The 22,244-nt window shown below is 44.1% G+C and overlaps 1 protein-coding gene across 1 annotated transcript in view; it reads left to right on the top strand.

Annotated features, from left to right (window-relative positions):
* Positions 1-22,244, top strand: part of Lamc1 (laminin subunit gamma 1) — a 121,140-nt gene that overhangs the window by 12,449 nt on the left and 86,447 nt on the right. The gene's annotated exons all lie outside the window — the stretch shown is intronic.

Below are 22,244 nucleotides of genomic sequence, written 5' to 3'. Positions count from 1 at the left end.
AAACAAACAAAAGCAAACTCAACCCAGACCCAGACACTTCTAACCTGAGCCCTCCAGCCTTGAGCAGTGTGATGAATTTCTGTGTTTCTGTCTGCCCTTTCTGCCTTCCTTACAGACTTATAGACTTAGCTCCTATCTTCTTTCTGTCCTCGTGTGGAGAATGTGGTTACACCACCACGTAAGAAGCACTGAAGACTTTTAAATGCTTTGATGAGTTTCCTTTCTTGTGGGATTGGGTGACACTCCATGCTGCACAGAAGTGGGGGTGGGATGGGGGAGTGAGCTTTGGTTTTAAAAGGCCCCATTCCCGCTTCTCTCCCCTCCACCCCATGGGTAAAATATGGAAGCATAAAATTCTCAGGGTTATCCCATCATCCAATTTCAGAGAGAATGAAAATGGCCCACCTTTTCCAGGAGAAGAGCGTAGAAAGGGCATAAGGAGAACATGGAATGAGTTGGCAGGGACTAGAAAGTAATAATTCCCTGCCTTCAGCCCACACTGTAATTGAAGGCAGGAATAGTTTGCCTGCAGATTTCCAAAATGTGTGACCATCTTAGGAATAAGAGGTAGCACCTTGGCAATGTAAACTTGTTGATTGATATGGAATTTTAAGTTTTGTGGCCTTTACCTACAACATTGAGATCCTTAGCTTCTGGGAGGTGAGCACATGTAGAATATGTATGTGGCTGCTGTGGTCTAACTGCGTTTACCAAGTTCATTCACTGGACACCGATCCACTCTTCTCGTGTTGACGGGAGAGGTGGTTAGTTTGTGAAGACCTGCTCTAAGTGTCTTTGGCGGTGGGTTTATTGTGAAAGTGAGTTTGGATCTTCCTGTTTTATTTACGCTCTTGCTTGAGGGACGCACCCATTGTGTCACAGCGCACAAGAAGACCCTTCCAGGTGGGCGCCAGCAGGCTTTGGGATGTCTCAGTCTGCAGAACCCTGGCCAAGTCAATTTCTGCTTATTATAAATTACCCAATCTGAGGTACTCCTAGAGCAGCAGAAAATGGATCAAGGCAGTGGCTAAGTGGGATAGTAATAATGAAATTATGGAGTTCATAGAGAATATAGGTAAGTCCTAACTAGAGTAGTACATGCCTACAATCCGAATGCCTGGGAGGTGGAGGCACGAGATCAGTTCAGAGTTATCTTTGGTAACCTTGGGAGCCCAGGACTCAAGCAACAGTCCTCAGGGGAGTTTAAGTTGTTAAAAATGTTTAGGCAAAAGGATTCTAGTTTAATTTATTTTAATCTCGTACTGAGGAAATTGGGGCTGGTGAGATGGCTCAGTGGATAAAAGGACTTTATTCAACCTCAGGACCTGAGTCTGATTCTTGGAACTTGTATAAGGGTGGGAAGAGAGAACTGACCCCATAGAGCTGTTCTCTGACCTACAGACATGCACATGTACACGTACACATCATGGCCTGTGTACTCAGATGTACATCATGGAGGCATACACGGTAATAAATAAAAACGGTGGTGTGGTTGCCTCAGGTTTGTAGTTAACCTGTGTAGCTATGTCCTGCTCAGCACGTCAGATAGTCTGATAGGTGGGTCCAGTGACTTCACCTGTGACTTGTGTGCCTGTTGCTTGTAGGGGTTAGGGAAGAAGGGAGTGTTAAATTCCCTGCAACTGGAGCCTGATGTAGGTGCTGGGAGCTGGACCTGAATCCTTTGAAAGAGCAGCCAGTGCTCATAACTGCTGAATCATTTCTTCAGCCCCAGAGGTTCCTCGTTCGTTTTTAAAGACCGGGTCACACCATATAATTGGCTGACCTGGAACTCCCTGGGAAGACCAGGCTGGCCTTGAACTCATAGAGATTGGCCTGCCTCTGCCTCCCAAGTGCTGGGATCAAAGTCGCGCATCACCATACCCAGCTGATTCTTTTGGTTTGCTTTTTAAATGTGAGATCATAATTTGATACAGTGAGCATCCTGGAGTTTTCCTTGCAAAATTGCTCATTTTGGAGGTGGGAAGAAGCCGGGGCCTGGGGACGAAGGTTATGGGGTGGGGACTGATCACGGGTGTTAGATGCTTTAAGGCCTCTTCGTGGGAAAAGCACTGTGTGCCCCGGATTGACTTCGTGGATCAGTTCTATACAGAGTTTGAATTTATAGTATTTTAGATTGAACGCATGGGACAGAAAATTCCCAAGAGACTACACATTCTTAGGATTTTACACAATTATGAGAGTTTGTGGAGACATCTGTAATGCAGCTGTGATAGAATTTGTTTACCTCATCAGAGTCGCTTTAGAAGTCCGAATGCCGAGAAATAAGTTAGCACTGACCCGTGGTGGACGTGGGAGCCACTTGGTTTGGTAGTTACCTCAAGAAGACTTTGGTTTTAGATTACATCCCTTGTAAAACTGTGATGTCCTGGCCCAGACAGCAGTGGTGGGTGTAGACCATGACTAGGGGAGACTCTGGAAACGGACAAACCTTCCAAAACCTTCCAGATGTCTAGAGGATGTGGACTGGTTGCCCGTGCTTTTGTTTTTGTGTCTGTATCTGAACTGCTTTTACTTTCATGGCTTCTTTAGGGAAGGGCCTAGGAACCTGTTTTTTAGATTGGGAAATAAAATGAAAGTTAATGTTTTTTTTTGGGGGGGAAGCCTTTTAGTTGGTGTTGACTCTTCTGTGAGAGAAAGAGACGAGGGGCAGTTTCAGTCCCTAGAGGCGGACCATGGGTGGGGGTGGTGTTGAGGATGTGGCTGGAAGTAACTGGAAGCAGATTCATTCATGGCTCTGGTGATCTTCAGTTACGAAATGGGCCTCCAGTGCCCCAGTCAGCAGCCTGTTAACCATGCCTGACTAAATAGGTCTTGTTTTTGAAATTCACAGATTGCCTGGATCCCCACTGCCTTCTTGGCCTTCTGCTCATATGCAGCTGGCTTTGTTCGTGCATCATTCTGTGTTTTATCTGGCTGGTTACTTCCCCAGTCCCTTTTATGGTGAATAATGGACACACGGAGCTTGAACACCCAAGTGTGTGGTTAATCAAACAGGAAGTCTCAAGGAAGCACAGAGAAACAAAGGACAGGACAGGAAAGGTCATTCATGAACCTAGGCTTTAGACATCTGCAGGGAAACATCTGACAGCTCCAGAGGCGGGCACTTGGACCCAACAAGTGGAATGTTTTATGTGGGATTTGCACCATGCATTGGGAACGTTAAGCCTTAATAAATTAGATAGAGATGAAGGTGACAGGAAGGCAGCTCTGGCCGGCAGGTGACTTAGATCTGAGAGTCTGATTTGTCCTGTCTGAAGCAGCAGTGAAGTTGCAGGATGAAGAGTGGCTGGAGGTGACAGCTGGGTTAAAAGATGGCTTTAAGTAGCTCCTTGAATATTGATTGAGTCCTGGAGGAATAGGAGGTTAAAAAAACTAGGTGGAAATTGAGAATGTAACGGTGGGGCATGGCTATCCTCCTAATGGAGGAGATTTAGACTTCCGGGGCAGCCAGGCTGCATAGCTGGTCTGTATCTCAAAGAACGGAAGAGAAGAAGAAAGGAAAATGTGGTCTAGTGGAAGAGCATACATACCGACAGATCCCTAACCCCAATCCCGGGACAAGAACGGAAAATGCCGTGGGGACGGCAGAAACACCAGTTACCTACAGAGACGTCAGCAGCCCATATAAATACTACAGGCTTCTCAGAAACAACCTTTAGGATTCCTACTAAGTATTGACATTCTTTCATCCGGTGATGGGAGACTTGTCTGAATCAGCCATTTAAATGCTATCTTCTACATAACAATGAAATTAAGTTGGGAGCCTATAGAGAGGAGCACGTGCCCACACCAGTTCCCATAAAGCACCAGGGGGTGATGCAGATGTGTGGGAAGGAGCTTTGAGCCTCTTCAGTGGAAGACCGGCCTGTGCCTGGCTCTGCTCTGCATTTCAGTCGTAGCAGGGCTTGTGCACCCCACAGAGACGTTATCTTTCCTGATTCCTTTTCACTTTGCTTGACTGCCCCCTAAACTGCCCCCTTTAGCAGCCGCTAAAGGTCTAGTGGAGTTTCAGCTCTTCCCGAAAGATCTCAAACTCTCCACCTCGTCATCTTCGTATTTATTTTGCGTTGGGTCCATAGTTCATCTGATTCAGAGGTTGAGTGGAAAGGCTGCAGGCCTGTGAGGTGAGGGGTGCGTTACTGTCGCCTGAATTTACCCTATGAGGTGAATTCCCGAAGCTAACAAACTCCATGATTGCTTAACCCCTCATGAATATTCAGACTGTCTGTTATGCAGGAGGCGCTATAAAATGCTGGGGACTAGGTAGAAAAGATCTGAGCTTAAAACCTGGGTGAAAAGATGCGGCACAGAGGGACCATTAACCGTCTCCTTTATGTCTCTGGTGTATACACAACATGGCATCCTCTATCTAGCAGTCTGTACTCAGAAAAGCTTGTTGGATGAGTGAATTCTATGGATTCTCCCATGACCCTGTGAACACAGCGTATAGGTGACAGTAAGGTATTTGTTTACTTGTGCCAAGATGGAGTTGCCCTTTAGATAGGGTTGAGGTTGGATGTCTGAGATGGGATGGGGTATGTGTTGTCGTTTGGCAATAGCATAGCACTGCTGGTTACACACTAAGGCCTTGTACCAAAGAACCCCAGCAATAAAGTCACTTAAGGAACATTGATATCTGTTTTCTTTCATGTGGTAGGTCTGTGGTGAGTGGTTCAGGGTGATCTGGGATGTGAGATTATGGTTATAATCTACCATTCCTTAGAATGCCTTCCTTGGGGACAGTTGATTTTGAGGGGTGGACACTTCTCTCTTCCTAATAGGTTCACACTGTTGAGAAATGTGTGTCTGAGTGTTAAGACTAAGACCTGGATGTGGCACACGTATTTGCACTGTTATGACAAGGACAATGAGAACAGCTGTTGGCAGACAGCGATGTATGCCAACGTTTCTCCTGGAGCTGTGCCTGCCAGCTCCTGTGTGGCTGCACCCCCATTTCCCACGTGGTGGTCTTTTTGTGGAGTCTTCCCGCTAGAGGATAGTAGCCAGCATGTCCTCAGTGAGCCTTAATGATCCTGGATCTTCTGTGAGCCCCCTGAGGAAGGCCTACCTCCTTCTCCTGCTACCTCAGCATGCCCACCACTTCCTGCCTTGCAGAGTTCACTTTATTATTTTTTAATTTAAAACGTATTATTAACCAGGGGGTGGTGGTGCACACCTTGAGTTCCAACACTCGGGAGGTGGAAGGCAGGAGTTTATGAGTTTGAGGCCAGCCTGGTCTACAGAGTGAGTTCCAGGACAGCCAGGGCTACACAGAGAAAACCCTGTTTCAAAAAACAAACAACAAAACAGAACAACCACGAACAAACAGAAAAGCAACAACAACAACAACAACAACAACAAAAAAGGAAAGAAAAGGAAGGAAGAAAGCCAAGAGTTTTTCTTCGCTCCAATCCTTTTCAAATGTATGGTTTCTTGTTTTTAAATTATTTTTTATGTAGACACATTTATAACTACCAGCTGCCGAGCCCTTTAGTGTTAACCACACGTATGTGTTTAGTACTGACCACTTTTAGTTGGGTAACCCATCGGGGCCTGTCCTTGAAGGCCGATCCTGCTCTCGGCAGTCATTGCCTTTAGTTCTTCATCTGGACCTAGGGCCTTGAGATTTCGCCCATCCATGTTAGCCTGTTAGCTGCTACTGCTGTCTTTTCATATGTCTTCTTTCGATAACCCCATCGTTGTGATTTTTGTGGACACAGCTTCCCTGTCATGGGTAGAAGACACACATCTCCCAGGAGGCCCTCTGTCTCCCACAGTCTGTCAGCCTCAGAATTTACCTTTTAATGTCATGGTTCCACTTTTTTGTTCTCTTAGCCCCTGCCTTGACCCTGAGATCTTACCGGGTTGGTGTACATTTAAATGGCTGTCCGTGTCAGATCCATGTTGGGGGAGCACATCTGTCCACATGTTGACAGGATACATCTGCACAGGACGAGTCTTGGTTTAGCCAACAGCTCTGATTCTGTTTACCTTCAGCAGCGATAGATGAATCACAGCTGTTTTAAAATCCAGATGTGTTTTAGAAACACCCTCATTATGTCATCCACTGGTCACATGACCGCACAGTCTCCTTCCTGGCATCTTAGCATTAGGAACATATGAAATCATAGTAGATTTAGCAAAATGGTTGTATATTACAATGTACGTATATTGTATACGAAATAATCAATGTTTGGCTGCGACCTATGTTCCCATGAAATAGGGCGGTTAAAGGTCTCACACAAGACGTGTTCTATTAAACAAAACATCTGTGCTTTAAAACCTTTTAACATTTAGAGTCCTAGATCAGAGGTCATGGCTGCATGCCATGTTTGGTCATACTTGTAAGCCGTACCACTTCTACAGTTAGTGGTGTGTAAATGCTAGCATAAAACCAGCGGTTGTGAATTGGTTATTATCCAAGCAAATGGATAAAGTTCTGTAATACACACTTCTGCGGGGCTGGAGAGCTGGCTTAGTCAGCAGTTAAGAGCACTTGTTGCTCTTGCAGAGGACCTGGGTTCAGTTCTCGGCACTCATATGGTGACTGGCAACCATTTAAACTCTAGTTTCAGAGATTCCAATGCGCGCGCGCGCACACACACACACACACACACACACACACACACACACACACACACACACGGTGCACGTACAAACATTCAGGCAAAACATTTATACACATAAAATAAACGAAAGCCAAACTTCTGTTACACAGAAAGGATGAATTTATCTTCTTTCCCTCCCTCCCTGCCTCCCTCCCTCCCTCCCTCCCTCCCCTTCTTTCTTTTTTTTAAAGACAGAGTATCAGTATGCAGCCCTGGCTAGCCTAGAACTGGCTGTACTAAGTAGATTGGGATGACTTTAATTCAGAGACATTCCCGCCTCTGCCCCCAGGACTGGGATTAAAGATGTGTGCCACTACGTCCCGCTGAATGGATGGATTTTAATAGATTTAGTCTTCATTTGGGTGGATGGATTACTAAATATAAAAATTTTATACTTTAGGGGAAGTGTATTCGTAAGTCCAGTTTCTTCTTTAAATTGTACTGACTTTTTAAAAATGGTTTATTTTTACTTTTTGAGCTAGAATCTCATGTCACCCAGTCTGGCTTCAAACAGGAACTCACTCCGTACCTGAGGATGACCTTGAACTCCTGATCCTCCCACCTCCCCTTCCCAGGTGTGGAATTACAGGTTTTAGGAGCTGCTGGGGAATCAATCTCCAGGCTTTCTGCAAGCGCCTTGCCACCTGCACACAGACCTGTATTCAGGTTCTCGTAGAGGACCAGTTTCACCTCCAAAGCTCCCTGTAGTTTTGCTGGGAGCCCGGTGTTAAAGCTTTCTCCTCTGAGATACCTTTTGAGCGGGAAGTAAGTTCTGTTTGTCTGCAGAAGCTGATATGGGTGATGTCTGTGCTCTCCCCTCCTTTTTCCTTTTTCTTTTTTAGAAAGTGAGTATTTCTAGGAACTCTTAAGTTACCATTCTCAGGAGTGGCCATGCCAGTAGGTTTCTTTCATCTTCTTTTTGCTTTCTAAAGGATTGTGATCTCTTTGAATTGACTTCTTTTAGTTCTGTTTCTTGGGGTTTCTTGGTCTGATTTTCTTCATTTGCCCAGAAACCTAACCCTTTGGTCGGACATACTGTGTGATCTTCTAGGCTTTACTATCCCAGCTTCCTTGGGAATGAAATCCCTTTCTCCGTAAACCATTCTCCACTTTCTGCCAGTGTGATACATAAACTGTGTTTATTGTGCCCCTCATCGGCCCTTGGGGGTTACATCTTCTTTGGGAGTCTCCTCAGTGAGTCTTGACTATCTTGGTTTTATTTCCAATTTTTCCAATATTGACCATGTTGGGGTCAGGAGCTGCATTGACTGAACTTTTGGGTGAGTGGTTTAGAGCTCAGGGGCTGGCCTTGTGAAACGGGAGGCATCTGCTGTTCCTCCATTGGGTGATGAATCACAAGTTTTCACTCTGAACGTGCTGGTGAAGAACAGGGCTAAGTTCAACAATTAAATATGTCCAGACCCTGGCTTTGGAAGAGTGAAAGAGCTGCATTCACTCAGTGTTGGAGACAGGCCACAGAATTATTTTCTCACAGTTTTAAGACTCATGCACAACGGGAGACCTGCCTAGGCAGTTGTTCTGTTGCACTTCCGCCCAGAACAAGAAAAGAGCTGAAACCAACTGTAGACTTGTTTCCTTTAAGAAGCTCCTTTTTTTTCCAGGTCCAATAATACCAAGTTTCTTTTTTTAGGATAGCAAAATTTCTCAGGCGAAGGCTTTCTGTTTCTGTTTTATTAACTATAAAGTCCTAAGCACTGGGAATGTAACTAACTCATAGAGTTTGGTGTTTAGAGTGTATCATCAGTCCCTGGGATGGGTCCCCAGCACTGTTGACTCTCCCATGAGTACACACAGAGTAACAAACATGCACACACATCTATATATTCTAAATTGCTGCCTAAGTGTGTGTGTGTGTGTGTGTGTGTGTGTGTGTGTGTGTGTTGTGTGTTGTGTGTGTGTGTGTTTGCATTTTATCGAGACAAGTTTGTCTGCGTAGTCCTGGCTGTCCTGGAACTCACTCTGTAGAGCAAACAGGCTGGCCTGGAACTCACAGAGACGCATCTGCTTCTGCCTCCTGAGTGCTAGGATCAAAGGTGTGAGCCACCACAAACAGCTTTTCTTTTCTTTTCTTTTTTTTCCGAAGCTGGGGACCGAACTCAGGGCCTTGCGCTTGCTAAGCAAGCGCTCTACCACTGAGCTAAATCCCCAACCCCAGCTTGTTTATTTTTGAAGTAAGGATAGAAGCTTTTTCCTATCCTTTAAAGGTTATTACACTATAGTATTCATTCTTAATCCTGATCCCTAGTGACCCTGGGGATTATTCTTCACAGTTGAAATTCTAGTTACCCACAATGCTTCTCTCCTACTTCCCAGCAACAAATCAACTCATCTCTGAGTTTCCTTGTCTTTAAATATAATATGTGATTTAGAGTTGATTAGTATGGATTGCCTGTTTGTACTTAGAGATAAATACAAGGAAAAATGACCGTTTGCTTGTTCAGCAATACAATTTCAGCGCACACGAATGTTTAATAGATTGTGGAATAAAAATTTCCTTAGAAAGATGACAGGAACTTCAGGAATGCCCCCAATCTCCACTGGAATTTTATGTTTCCTTCTTGCTTTTGAAAGAAGTTGATTTTGTCATCTCTTCCTAAAGAACAATGTTACTGTTTGGCTTTGAGCCTTATGAAAGTGCTACTATGTACCTAGTCATGGGTAATTTGAAGCCTTTACAGTTTCCACTTTCTACAACTTTCTAAAGGCAGCCATTCTTTCTCCCTCCTGTGCAGGGAAGGTTACAGTGTAGCTAGATCCTCCTGCTGACCGAGTTTGTTGTATGATTAGTGCTCCTGTGCATATCCTCACGCATGCCTCTTGGTACTCACTTATGAGAGTCTTTGCAACTTTTGCGGCACAGTCACAACAATGTGTGTCTTCAATTTTATGAGATAATATTCATTTTTTTTTCTGGGGTGGTGCCAGTTTGGATGCCTACCAGCAGTGCTGGCAAGCTAGCTGGTCTACCTCTGACACTTAAAAATTCTTAAACATGCCCACTCATTAGTATAAGATTGTGTCAAAGTGTTTTGCTTCTAAAGTTTTCTTTCCATGTGTTTCTGGATCTTCCTTCCCTATTTCTTTTCCTGTAGAATGTTGCTTCATGGTTTTTGCCTTTATTGATTTGTAGAATTCTTCAATTATTCTGCTACCGATCCATCAGCAGCTTTGCATTGTGTCTGAATGTGATTTGCCTTTTTCTTTTTTCTATGTTTTTTTTTTTTTAGATGTTTTCTTTTTTAAACATCTGTTTTTTTACCATATGTATGAGTGTTTTCTGGATTCATGTCTATGTACCACACGTGCACCCGGTGCTCTTGGAGGTCAGAAGAGGACACCAGATTCCCTGAAATTAGAGTTTAACATGGATATGAGTCACCATGTGGTGCTGAGGATCGAACCCAAGTCTTTTACAAGAGCAGCAAGTGCTCTTAGCCACCAAGCCATCTGCCCAGCCCTGTTTCTTAACTTCAGGATGACCATATTTATTAGTACATTCTTTGGCAGTCAGCCCTTCTGTGTCTTATGTAAGAAATCTTTGTTTCTTTTTAAGATCTAAGGTTTGGGTTTTCATTGTGTGCATTTTCCTTATTGGCGAGTGCAAGTCCTTTTCAGATGTATTCTATTTTAGAAAGATCTTAGCTATATTTAGGTCTCTTCCCTGTAAATTCTAGAATGAGGTTCCTCAGAAACTTCCTTGCATTTTGATTTAATCCATTCTGACTTTATGCCCATTTGGTTTGTGTTAGCATTCAGATATTACTGAGTTTGTCAATTAACTTGTTATAATTTACATGTTTTCAAGTAATTCCGATAATTTTTTATAATTTCACCCTCAATAGTCTTGTTTTTCTGTTGGATTTATTCCTGGGTACTTTTTTACTGCTGACTTAATTTCAAAGTAAATCATAGTCCTTTGGAGCAGTGTGCAGAAAAGCATAACTTTTAAAATATGGGTCTTCAAGTAATTTGTTTAATTCTCTTAGTTTGATAATTTATCTTTTGATACTTTCAGGTTTTATATGTAGGCAGTCATCCATAAAAATAATAGTTTATGTCTTCTTGCTAATCATATTCAGAACTCTAAATTCTGAAATCTTTTTTATAATCCGAGAAGCAATTGAATATAACTGGCTTGGCACACGTAGTGATGGGTCTTGTTGAGTATTATGGCAGACTCTGATCACAATACTCAGATACAGGCAAGAGCATCAAGAGTTCAAGGTCACCCTCAGCTACATTTAATGATGGAGGACTGTCTCTGCAGACAAGAACAACAGAAAAAGAACGAGTGACAGAATTATCAAGGCTGGGCTTTCAGACAACACAGCATATGGTGTCTCTGAGTCGGATTTTAAGTTTTGGGGATAGGTAGGCCCATGCGTCATTCATCTGTAGGTCGAGAAGTGCCAGAGTATGCTACTGTCCCATTAGGAACAGTTAGGGGATGGGAGGCGGGTATGGAAGAGAGAAAGCAGTCCCATCTAGCAAAGGATTGCCCAAATCCCATTCAACTTCAAGTTCTCACAGGATACGGTGCTGTCAGGAACCAGATTATAACTACCTTAATCTAGAGCATAACTTTGATTTGTATATATAAACATACTTTTCTTGGATTTTATTATACATAATTTCCCATGAATTCAGTACTCTGTGTGTGTGTCTCTGTGTGTGTGTGTCTGTGTGTCTGTGCATGCACCTGCACATGCGTGTCTCTCTGTGCGTTTGCACACTCGTGTGCGCACGCGGGCATGTGTTCACTGAGGACTGAGTTACCAGTGGGAACAGCTTCCTCTTCCAGCGGCATTGCTGTTGTTGCTTCTGCTGCACTCAGCGTGTGCCAATACATGTTTTTCCGGGATTCCCGTGGAGACTGAATCCGTATAATTTGCATGTTCTTATTGTCTCTTTCTTCTAAAATTTTTTTTTTACTGGCATTTTTAAGACGGGTCCTGTGTCTTCCAGGATGGTGTGCGGAACTCATTACGAATTGCAGGGTGGCCTCGAACTTGAGGCAATCCTCCTGCCTGTGCTGTGAGAGCATCTGCTGCTCTGAAAATTATCATTTGTTTTCTTTTCAATGCAGGGCAGTCTAATGAGCTTTTCTTCATCTGTGTTTATATACTCTCAGTATTTGGTAGTTAGCAGGCCACATTCCCCAGGGCCACAGCTCTGATGTAGCCTGCTGGGATGGCAGCAAATGCCCATCATCTTGCAATCCCTTTTGTGCATGGATTGGCCTACAGCTGCTTTCACAGGTCAGAGGTAGCACATGCAAGATGCAGTGGCCATCGCTGACCCATTGAGAGGCTTGGCAACTTGCACTTTGATCTCCCTGAGCCTGCAAACCAAACCAAAGTGTGACTTCCATGCGCCTATCAAGCTTAGGAGGACACAGGTGTACACTCTGAGTGTCCCCAACTATGTCTAGCTTTCTTTCTGTCCTCACTAAAGCTTCAGATATGCACAGCCCAGCTGCTAGGTGGTTTCCCTCAGTGCCACATGAAACAGAATCAGCTAGCTAATCCTTTCCCAAGTTCCCGACTCTAGATGTTGGGAGATGCAGAAATGGTAGTCGCTGTAAGTCTGTGAACTTTAACTTGGGAGGCCACGAGAGGTAGAAACAGTAAGTCTCTGGCATTTCTGGGCTGGAGAATCTTTTTGCCTTTATGCCTTTCTGGAAGGGTTTCCTTTTTGAACTTGTGGATTCCCTGGAGAAGTTGTACTTCTCTTTGGCTTCAGCTAGAGCGCTCTGGGAGAGGAGCCAGAGATGTCCCGAGGCTATGCATTTTTTTGTGTGAGAACTGTAGCTTGGCAGACATTTTAAAATGAGTTACCAGCCCAGGAATCTTGTGTCTGGGAGCTCAGGCTCTTTCCAGCCGGTATCCTCTATCTACTGCCTACTGAGTGGTAGACAGGTGCAGGGTGAGTTTTGGAAGGGCTGTCACTGGGGACTGCAAGAGAACAAGATGTCCTCCGGTTCCTGGTTATCTGTAGGTTCCTAGAGAAAACCCCTGCTGTCAGAGCGAACCCTGGCTTCCTGGTTGCTGCCAGCTGTTCTGCATTAAGACCTCACCATCTTCAGGCAGTTGTGTTGTTTGGCCTCTTATGTGCCCTCTTCTCCTCCAGAGGCACCCGAATGCTAGCCTCTGCCACACCACCTCCTTCTTACTCTCTGTTCATACGAAAGTGCTCACTTCTGTTACCTTAGCTTCTCATACGGAGTGCGCGCCATCGGCGTGCACGCCACCCAGCGCTTTTGGTGGGTGTCTTGGATTAATCCTTTAGCGGATGCTAAGCGTCCTGAGAGCAGAGAAGGCCTATCCATTTGTAATACACAGCAGTGTTCATTAACTTGTTTAGACTACGTGACCTTTGCTATGTTTACATTTCCCCCAGACAGAACGCAGTGTGTTTGGAGGGGCGATGCACACAGAGGCTGGAACTCAAGGAATGATTGTCTTGGTCTTGTGGGTTTGCTAATGCAAACACAGGTGAAGGCCCCAGGAGGCCCACACAGTGATCGCTCTGTCGTTCCAGATCTTGGCTGGAGTTTTCAGGGATTCTGCTTCCTGACCCGGAGGGTGAACACCAGCCGTTTCCAGATTTGTGTGTTTACATTTGTAGGATGAGAATGCTGAAGTCCAGTTTCTCATTAGGGATTCATAGCACATTAAGTGGGGAAGCTTGAGAAACTTAGTTCTTACTTTGTTTGTTTTATATAGCCCAGGCAAGTCTGGCACTATTGGGTGGGACTGGTCTTGAACTCACGATCCTCCTGACTGCTCTTGAGTAATCACGAGCCTGTTGAGTGCTGACAGCACAGACATCTGACTCTATTCTCTTGACCCATATTTTTTTTTGATATAATATAATTTCTCCCTTTCATTTCCTCCCTCCAGACCCTCCCATAGGTCCCTCCTCTTTCAAATTCATGGCATACTTTTTATTAATTGTTGTGCACGATTTTTCTTTTTTAATATTGTGCTATCTCTATCTATCTATCTATCTATCTATCTATCTATCTATCTATCTATCTATAGATATATCTTTACCTCCTAGCTAGTAATATAATTCCAACAAGTTTTTCAACCCTAGTCTTATCTTCTCATTCTCATATATCTTAATATTGCACTCTGGTATTTGCTATTTTTCCTGATTCTCCCCCCCCCTTCTTTTTAAAGGCCAGTCTTAACCCCTGCCTCTAATTAAAATGCTTCAAAGTAACGGATTAATTGAAAGACACAACTTTAGATTACAGATGCTTGAGTGACGAGGGTCCCCTCTGGAGGTTAATCAGTTCCTTCAAGAGAATGGAGCTCTTAAAGATAAATCTGGGCGGGACAGACACTTTAGGAAGAACTTGCATAATTGAAAGCTTTATAATAAAGATTTTCTAATTGGGAAGGATTTGGGCTGGTGAGGTTCCTCGCTTTCTATTCCCCAGTGTGTCAGTTTTGCCTTGGCAAATGCTCATTCAAGTTTGCTACCAAGGCCCTTTCATTAGGTGGCTGGCTTTCGGTTTTGTTCTAAATAATTTTATCATGCTCTCCTTTTACTTTAATGCTACTGATTTTGGGGTCCCTTTGTACTACTGGCGTTGTTAATAAGTGCACTCGATAGCTAAGGCATGGTGGTAAGTTGCTTCTCTCGGGTTAATTTACTCCTCTGAGCATCCCGAAAGGAGGGAGGTTCCGGAAGGAGGGAGGTTCCGGAAGGAGAAACCTCCGGCGGAGACCACACACTTGCCTGTGGGGAGCCTGAACCCAGTCTCTGAATCAGTCTCTGATTCACCTCTAAGAATAAAATGTTTGCTGGCCATGATGGTGCATACCTTTAATCCCACCACTCCAGAGGCAAGGGCAGGGGCAGAGGCAGAGGCAGAGGCAGGTGGATATCTATGAGTTTGAGGCCCTCCTAGTCTACATGGTGAGTTCTAGGACAGCCAGAGCAACATAAGAGAGAGACGCTGTTCAAACAAACAAAGTTTTCTATAAATTCTGACTCTTCATCACTTTGGAAGTTGACACTTCTTATTTGTTGACTTATAAAATACGGGTCATTTTCAGCATCCCGGTGGTGAGAATTGCCAGGATGCTGATATTGTGGGATTTTATTAGGGATAAGCCTGGGTAGCAAACTAGAGGTCAATAAATTCTTCGAGTGTTTTGGGAGTCTTTGCTGCTTAGGGTTCAAGGTTACCTTACTATCGTATGGAAGTTGTGCTACGCCGTAGTTTCTCACTGCTCGATATTCACTTGAGTAAGAGGCGTTGAATTTTGAAGATTCTGCCTCTACTTATACCGCATACCATGTTTGTCTCAGACCGTGAAGATGTGAGTGTAAAGCCACTGGGTCTGGGGAAAGGACAAGACTTGCTATTTTTAGCCTCCTCCGGCCATCCATCGGAACCTTAGAGATCCTTCGCTCTTTGGATGGGCGGCAGACCGAGAGGGGGCAACTCTTCTGCTCTCAGGATCCCTGTGTGCTCCTCCGGTGTCTTCGCCTCTGCTTTATTCCCACGCTTAGTGAGAACCAGTAGCTTGTGAGGTGCTGTGGGAAATACACTAACTGTTGGCTAGAGATGATTGGGCTGTGCTCTGACACCGGCCAAGGTGTCAAGCTTCATTTTCACTTCTGTGACCGTGCAGTAACAATGGCCCATACTCCATGGAGCAGTGGGATGACACAATGAAATAAAAGTACCATGTGTTTCTGCACAGAGCAAGTGGCCAATCAGTGATTATTTTTATGCTTATGCTTTGTGGGTGAGAGAGCCTCTTCTGGATGTGTATGCCTATTTTATTTTAGTCCACAGGTTTTATATTTGAGTAGTTCTGTGTGTGTGTGGTATGTGTGTGGTGTGTGTGTGTGTGTGTGTGTGTGTGTGTGTAGCATGCATGTGTGCATGCCTGCGTATGCCTGCAGAGGTCACATATGAACACATAATAGTGTCTTTCTCTCTTGCTGTCCACCTTAATTGACTTGGATCAGAGACTTCGACTGAATCTGAATGAAGCTCACTATTTGAGCTAGGCTGGCCAATGAGCTCCAGGATCTGTCTGTTTGTCTGTCTCTGCTCTCCCGGGGACAGGCACACACAGCCATGCTCAGCCTTTTGCTTCTATGTTGGGGATTCTAATTCAGGTTCTTACATGTGCACAGCAAGCTCTCACCCACTGAGTCATCTCCCCGGCCCAGTATTTGAGTAGATGTGTTTATGACCATAACATAAGGTAAATAATCATATGTTTACTCAACACTCCCATTACTTATCAGTCTGTCTGTGCCTTCACACAGCCTCCTAGCAAAAATCCCTGGAGATAAGGAAGGTTCTGGAGCAGGGATGATGAGTTCTTGAGAGAGATGCTCTTAAAAAAAAAAAAAGCTATTTCTTTATTTAGAGATAGGGTCTCTTTACATAGCCCTGGCTGTTCTAGAACTCACTAGGTAGTCCAGGCTGGCCTTGAACTCAGAGATCCTCCTGCCTCTGCCTCCCAAGCGCTGGGACTAAAGGAGTGTCCCACTACACCTGGCCTAAGAAAAGTTCATTCATTTTGTTACCCTTGCCACGGTACACATGTGGCTGTCAGAGGATTATTTTCGGTTCCCTTTCTATCACATGACTCTCAAGCGAGACCTCACGCTGGGTGGCAAGTGCCTTTGCCAACTGGGCTATCTCAATGGTCCCTACATCTTCCCTCCCTCCACGATACAGACTGCCGTCCTCTCCATTGAAGCTTCTCTCTTTTTTTTTATTTTTTATAAAATATGTGCCAAGCACACCATGTATTTTCACGTGTAATTCAATACCTAAGTAACTGAGTCATAGCTAAAGTCTCCTTTAGAAAGATTTGCTTTTGTTTGGAAATAATAGCAGACCACATTGCTGTCTAAAAATAACTCCGTTTCTGTCACTGATATATTTGACCCATCTGGAAAAAAAAGTTCTCTCCTGTTCTCTTTTAACATGGGAGGACATTTATTTCTTGTCTATGATGTTGTTTTCTAGAAGTTTAGCTCTTGGCTGTTCTGTTTCTCAGTGTAGAGAGTTCTTGGAAGTGGCCTTAAAGAGGCAGTTTCGAGAATTCTATTTCAAGCTTGCTCCTGTGTGATGTCGGTGGGCGAGAGTTTCTCTCAGTTATACCTCTGCTTCAGTGTGGGAGTTTCGGGGGTGGGGGTGACTCCGTTTTATAGTGCTTTGGGATTTTGTACATCTTTTTTTGTGATAAGAACTCCTCCTGTTTTTCTTTTTCTTGGCAGATGTACATTTAAGTCTGGTTTTTTTTTTTAATTTCTTTTTTTATTTTGTGTGTATGGATGTTTTGGCTGTATGAATGTTTGTGCACCATGTGTGCCTGGTACCATGAGGGAGCCAGAAGAAACTTCCAGGTCCCCTATCTCCTAGAACAGGAGTTTAGATGGTTGTGAACTGCCATATAGGTGGTGGGAATCAAACCACATCCACTGGAAGAATGGCCAGTGCTTTTAACCATTGAGCTGTCTCTCTACCAACCCTCCTCCCCCAAGTCTGCTCTCAATTCTTCTTACAGCTTGATAAGAGACCCATCTTGTTCTCTACCCCCGAGACAGAGAAGAACTCGGAGACTTGAGAGTCAGTCCAGAAAGATCTGAGCACTCAGGTTGAGGTCTCTCTAGTTACTGTGTATTGTCCTGCTTCTTATGGGTATTCCTTATGTCTGCTTTTCCTTCCCTAAATCTTTATTCATTCCAAGTCATCTTGTTAACCAAATTGTCTCTGAAGCCTGTTTACATAGACTCCAAGTGCTTCTTGTGTGTGTCTGAGGGTGTGGGCGGCATTAAGTACCTTCCAGAAAGCATCCAGGAATTTTTGCCCACCTACTTGGTTTCCCTGGAGGGTGAGAGAAGGTGATTAATTGAGTAAGGGAAGAAATAAGCCCACGAAGAGCCACCAACAAAAGGGTATCACCGTGTTTACATTTATTTATTTTTTTAAAAGCCTCTCAGCTACAAGCTGAGCAGCCAAGTAAAATAATAGTGATTTATCGTTCTTTTATGACGTATGGAAGGAATTTTCTCAAGGTAGCTATCTTGCAACACTGTATGTTTTTGTTGTGTCTCTGGAGCCTTACCACTGCAGTGGCTATGTGTGTTTTCTTAGAATCTTAGAAGCGAAGTGTCATGTAGTTCCAGTCTTCATGAGGGGGGCATCCACAAATGCAGGAGGCTGTGTCAGCAGAACAAGAAATCTGTTAGAGAAGAGGGAGGCTTTATGACTGATGGGTTTGTTAAAAACTTAGTCTTGTTTTTCTGGTTTGAGAGATGTTCTGGATAAATAGTTGGATGGACTTACTTGCTGACTGATTGAGTGATTGATCTATCTATCTATCTATCTATCTATCTATCTATCTATCTATCTATCTATCTATCTATCCATCCATCCATCCATCCATCAATCTAAGATAGGGTTTTTCTGTCTAGCTCTGGCTGCCCTGGAACTAACTCTCATACTCTCACTCTCTCTCTCTCTCTCTCTCTCTCTCTCTCTCTCTCTCTCTCTGCCTCTGCCCCTCTCTCTCATTTTATGTGAGATAGCGTTTCTCTGTGTAGCCCTAGCTGTCCTGGAACTATTCATTTGTCTATCTGTCTATCTGTCTGTCTGTCTGAGTTTCTCTCTGTAGCCCTGGCTGTCCTGGAACTCTACTCTGTAGACCAGGCTGGCCTTGAACCTGTGATTCCACACCTACCTCTCCTCCCCCCTTTTAAAAATAAAATAAATAAATTTATTTATATGTGCTGCGGCATGTGGACAGAGGTCACAGGATAACTTGTGGGGCTTGCTTCTCTCCTGAGGTGTCAGTGACGTCATAAGGCTTCTGGTCACTGAATTCAGATCACCAGGCATAGCAGCAAGCCGCTTTATCCACAGAACCATTGCCTGAGCCCTGAATGGGCTTTTATTAAGTTACATCATGGTGAATACTACACTGAGGCTGCTCTTTGTTCCATCATGTGCCAGCATTTGTGATTTGTATGAACAACTCAGAATGAGAGTAATCCTAGGGACCTCCTGACCTTTGACCCTTTATCTTTGGAAAGTAGCGGAGTAAGTGACTTGGGCACTAAATAAGCCACTGATAGATGACAGCCCTGGGTATATAGAAAGTCCTGAAATATGGGACATTGAGGACAAGAGGAGTGCATGCAGGTCAAGCTAGGACAGTAGGCAGCATCCTAGGAGACACCAGAGGAGGTCTGATGGTGACCACGACTTTCAGACAGTATACACTGGACCAAGACTGTGAGAGGCTTTATTGGAGAGGCATATAAGAATGAAATGGGCTCATGTGGTGGATGATGGTCATTGCATAGAGGCTAGGACAGCAGTTCCAACTGTCTTCGGACTGGCAATGGGAAGGGAAACCAGAAGGGAACCCGTCCCTTGTTCCCATGTCAAAGACACAGCAGGCATATGACACTGCCAGCACCAAGGCCTCAGGATCAGTACATCCACTCACTGCCCACACGGATGCTGACACCAGTGACGTCAATATTTAGCTCTTTTGCCCGTTTCAAGAGAAGCTTGCTGGTTTTCAAGGTGGCACCAAGCTTAACCCTGAGGCGACAAACTGCTTTGAAAGCTTCAGTGACAATCAGCAAAAACCAAACTTTGCCTTTGGATGTGCTCTGGAGACTTTTATTTTCAATGTCACTGTCAAAAGTCATAACGTGGACTCCGTTACTGGCAGCATACTTGATTTGAGACACTTGTTTACAAGGATTTGCATAGATAATCCTCTCTGGAGGCACCCCAAGCCCCTGCTCCAACTGCATTCAGTCTTGCTTGCACAGTCAAATGCTGTCCCAATGGCACTAGGGTACTCACTATGGCTCTGCTGTCCTTACACTTGGCTGCTTAAAAGGGAGTAACACAGGGAAGAGCTTTTAGCCACCTCAGATACTTCTTTAGAATGTCTCCAGGGATCACAACATAGAAAGCATCCTTATCGTCAGAGGAAGAAACTTTATTGAACTTTTGGTCCAGAATGTCCTTAGCAGTAAAGTCTTTGTCGAGAATAAGACAGTCAAACTCTGCTTTAATAAAGCTGCTCATGGTTCTTGTTGTGCCTACATAAAACCTAGAGATGGAATTAAATTATCACCAGCTCTTACAAGGCCAACTTACCCAAGAACTCTGAATGCTGTCTCCATGGCCGGACCCATGGAGAAGCAGAAGCCAAATGCAAGGAGCCCTTGGCAGTCCGTTCCCTGCTCGCAGCCATCCCGTCAGCCACCTCATCCAGCCCGACGAAGCAAAGCCTAAGTGGTAAGGAGCTGCTGGCTGAGGGCAGCCTGCAGCAGAGGCTACAGGAACTATCATTTCTTTCTCAATGTGGAAACTCACAGAAAAGGGTAATTTTTTTTTTTTTTTTTTTTTTGGAGCTGGGGACCGAACCCAGGGCCTTGCGCTTCCCTAGGCAGCGCTCTACCACTGAGCTAAATCCCCAACCCCGAAAAGGTAATTTCTGATGAATGTGTCTTGACATTTTTCGTAAAGCCAAGGAAATGAGCCCTTGGGAATATCTCAGACAAAACTAAGCAGATATCGTCATTAAAAGATAAAATTTTAAAAAGAAAAGAAGAAAAAGAAACATAAATACTCTTCCCCAATAATCACTGTCAACCACAGCAAAATGCCAGGAAGCTGAGCTATAAGGAGAGTATATAGGAACATCTTGTTGAGTTTTGTGGTGGCTGTCCCAAATGGGTCTGCTCTTGTTGAATTTTGTGGTGGCTGCCCCAAATGGGTCTGCGCTTGTTGAGTTTTGTGGTGGCTGTCCCAAATGGGTCTGCTCTTGTTGAATTTTGTGGTGGCTGCCCCAAATGGGTCTGCTCTTGTTGAATTTTGTCAAATGAGTCTGCTCTTGTCTCTTTAATTGTCACAAGCCAAGTCCCAGCTCTCCTGAACTCACATCTGCTTTTATAGCACTCGACTGAGTATTCTGTCACCACATCCGGTGTACAATAGACCTCTTTTCACACTATTACAGCAAAGTTTCTTTTCTTAGTGCATGTCAATCATTTCGATTACACAATCAGAGACCTAACACACGTCATTTCCAGTACATACTCAGAAACCTAACACATTTCATTCCCATGACATAATCAAAAGCTTCCACAAAATGATAATCTGTGTTGTTTTTTTTTAACAATTATTCTTTTTTTTTGGTTCTTTTTTTTCAGAGCTGGGGACCGAACACAGGGCCTTGCGCTTCCTAGGCAAGCGCTCTACCACTGAGCTAAATCCCCAACCCCAACAATTATTCTTTAACTTAAATTATATATGTCTGTGTACACTTGAGTATAGATTCTTTTGGAGCCAAAAAGGTTGTCAGATCCCCTGGAGCCAGAGTTACAGACAGTTATGAAGTGTGGGTATTAGTCAGGAAACTTGGGCCCCTTTCAAGAACAAAACTTACTATTAACTGCAGAACCATCTCACTAGCCTCATGATAGCCCATCTATCTATCTCTCTATCTATCCATCCATCCATCCATCCATCCATCCATCCATCCATCCATCCATCCATCCATCCATCTATCTATCTATCTATCTATCTATCTATCTATCTATCTATCTATCTATCTATCATGCACAGTGTTCTGCCTGCATATATGCCTATACACCAGAAGAGTGGGCCAAGATCCCACTACAGATGGTTATGAGCCACTATGTGGTTGCTGGGAATTGAACTCAGGACCTCTGGAAGAGCAGTCAGTGCTCTTAACCACTGATGCGTCTCTCCAGTCCCTTATATCCTATTTTAAGTTTAATCCCCCCAAAAATCCTTCTTTCTGGCCTCATTTCCATCAAAAGAATATTAATTCTGCATTTAGGCCCTCACTCGTCAATTTATGATAGCTTCCATCTTGCTGGGTTTTGCCCATTCAGTTATGAGACAAGTCCCTGGTGAGCCCCTACTCTATGATTGATATCAGTCTAAAACTAAGACCACATGATGACTAAGGCTTAGTCCTGTCCCCAGGAAATGGACCAAGAATTAAGTGAGTCAGGCGTGTAAACAATTTGTTCCAACACAGCTTAGTAACTGCTGTGCTGCAAGGCACAGGGTGCTGTAAAAACACAATAGGCATCGTGATTCACCATCAGAGAATTAAGAGACAGGGAAACCCCAGTCCAAATAATTTACAGAAAAAACATGAGACTTCAGTTTGGTCCAAAAGGATGAATAAGAGGGGTGGAGGAACAGGGCCAACGGGAAATTGCTGCTTAAAATGAACATGGAGTCCATGCTGTATGGACTCCAGGAGATACTGCTGTAGGACATGACTGGCAGCAGTATAAAAAAAAAAAAAAAAAAAAAACCCACACATTCACAAAAAAACACATATTCTCTACAAGGACTCACTCTCTACAATCAGGAGCCAAGAGGGACTGGGAAGCAGAGTGACACAGATGGCATCAGTCTCCTTGCAAAATCAATAGAGCCCTGCTATTGATTCCCATTTTGTGGAAGCTTTTGATTATGTCATGGGAATGAAATGTGTTAGGTTTCTGAGTATGTACTGGAAATGACGTGTGTTAGGTCTC

This window comes from Rattus rattus, chromosome 10 (genome assembly GCF_011064425.1).
Source record: "Rattus rattus isolate New Zealand chromosome 10, Rrattus_CSIRO_v1, whole genome shotgun sequence".
In the NCBI taxonomy this organism is placed as follows: Eukaryota; Metazoa; Chordata; class Mammalia; order Rodentia; family Muridae; genus Rattus; species Rattus rattus.
This window is presented reverse-complemented; position numbering and strand designations above follow the sequence as displayed.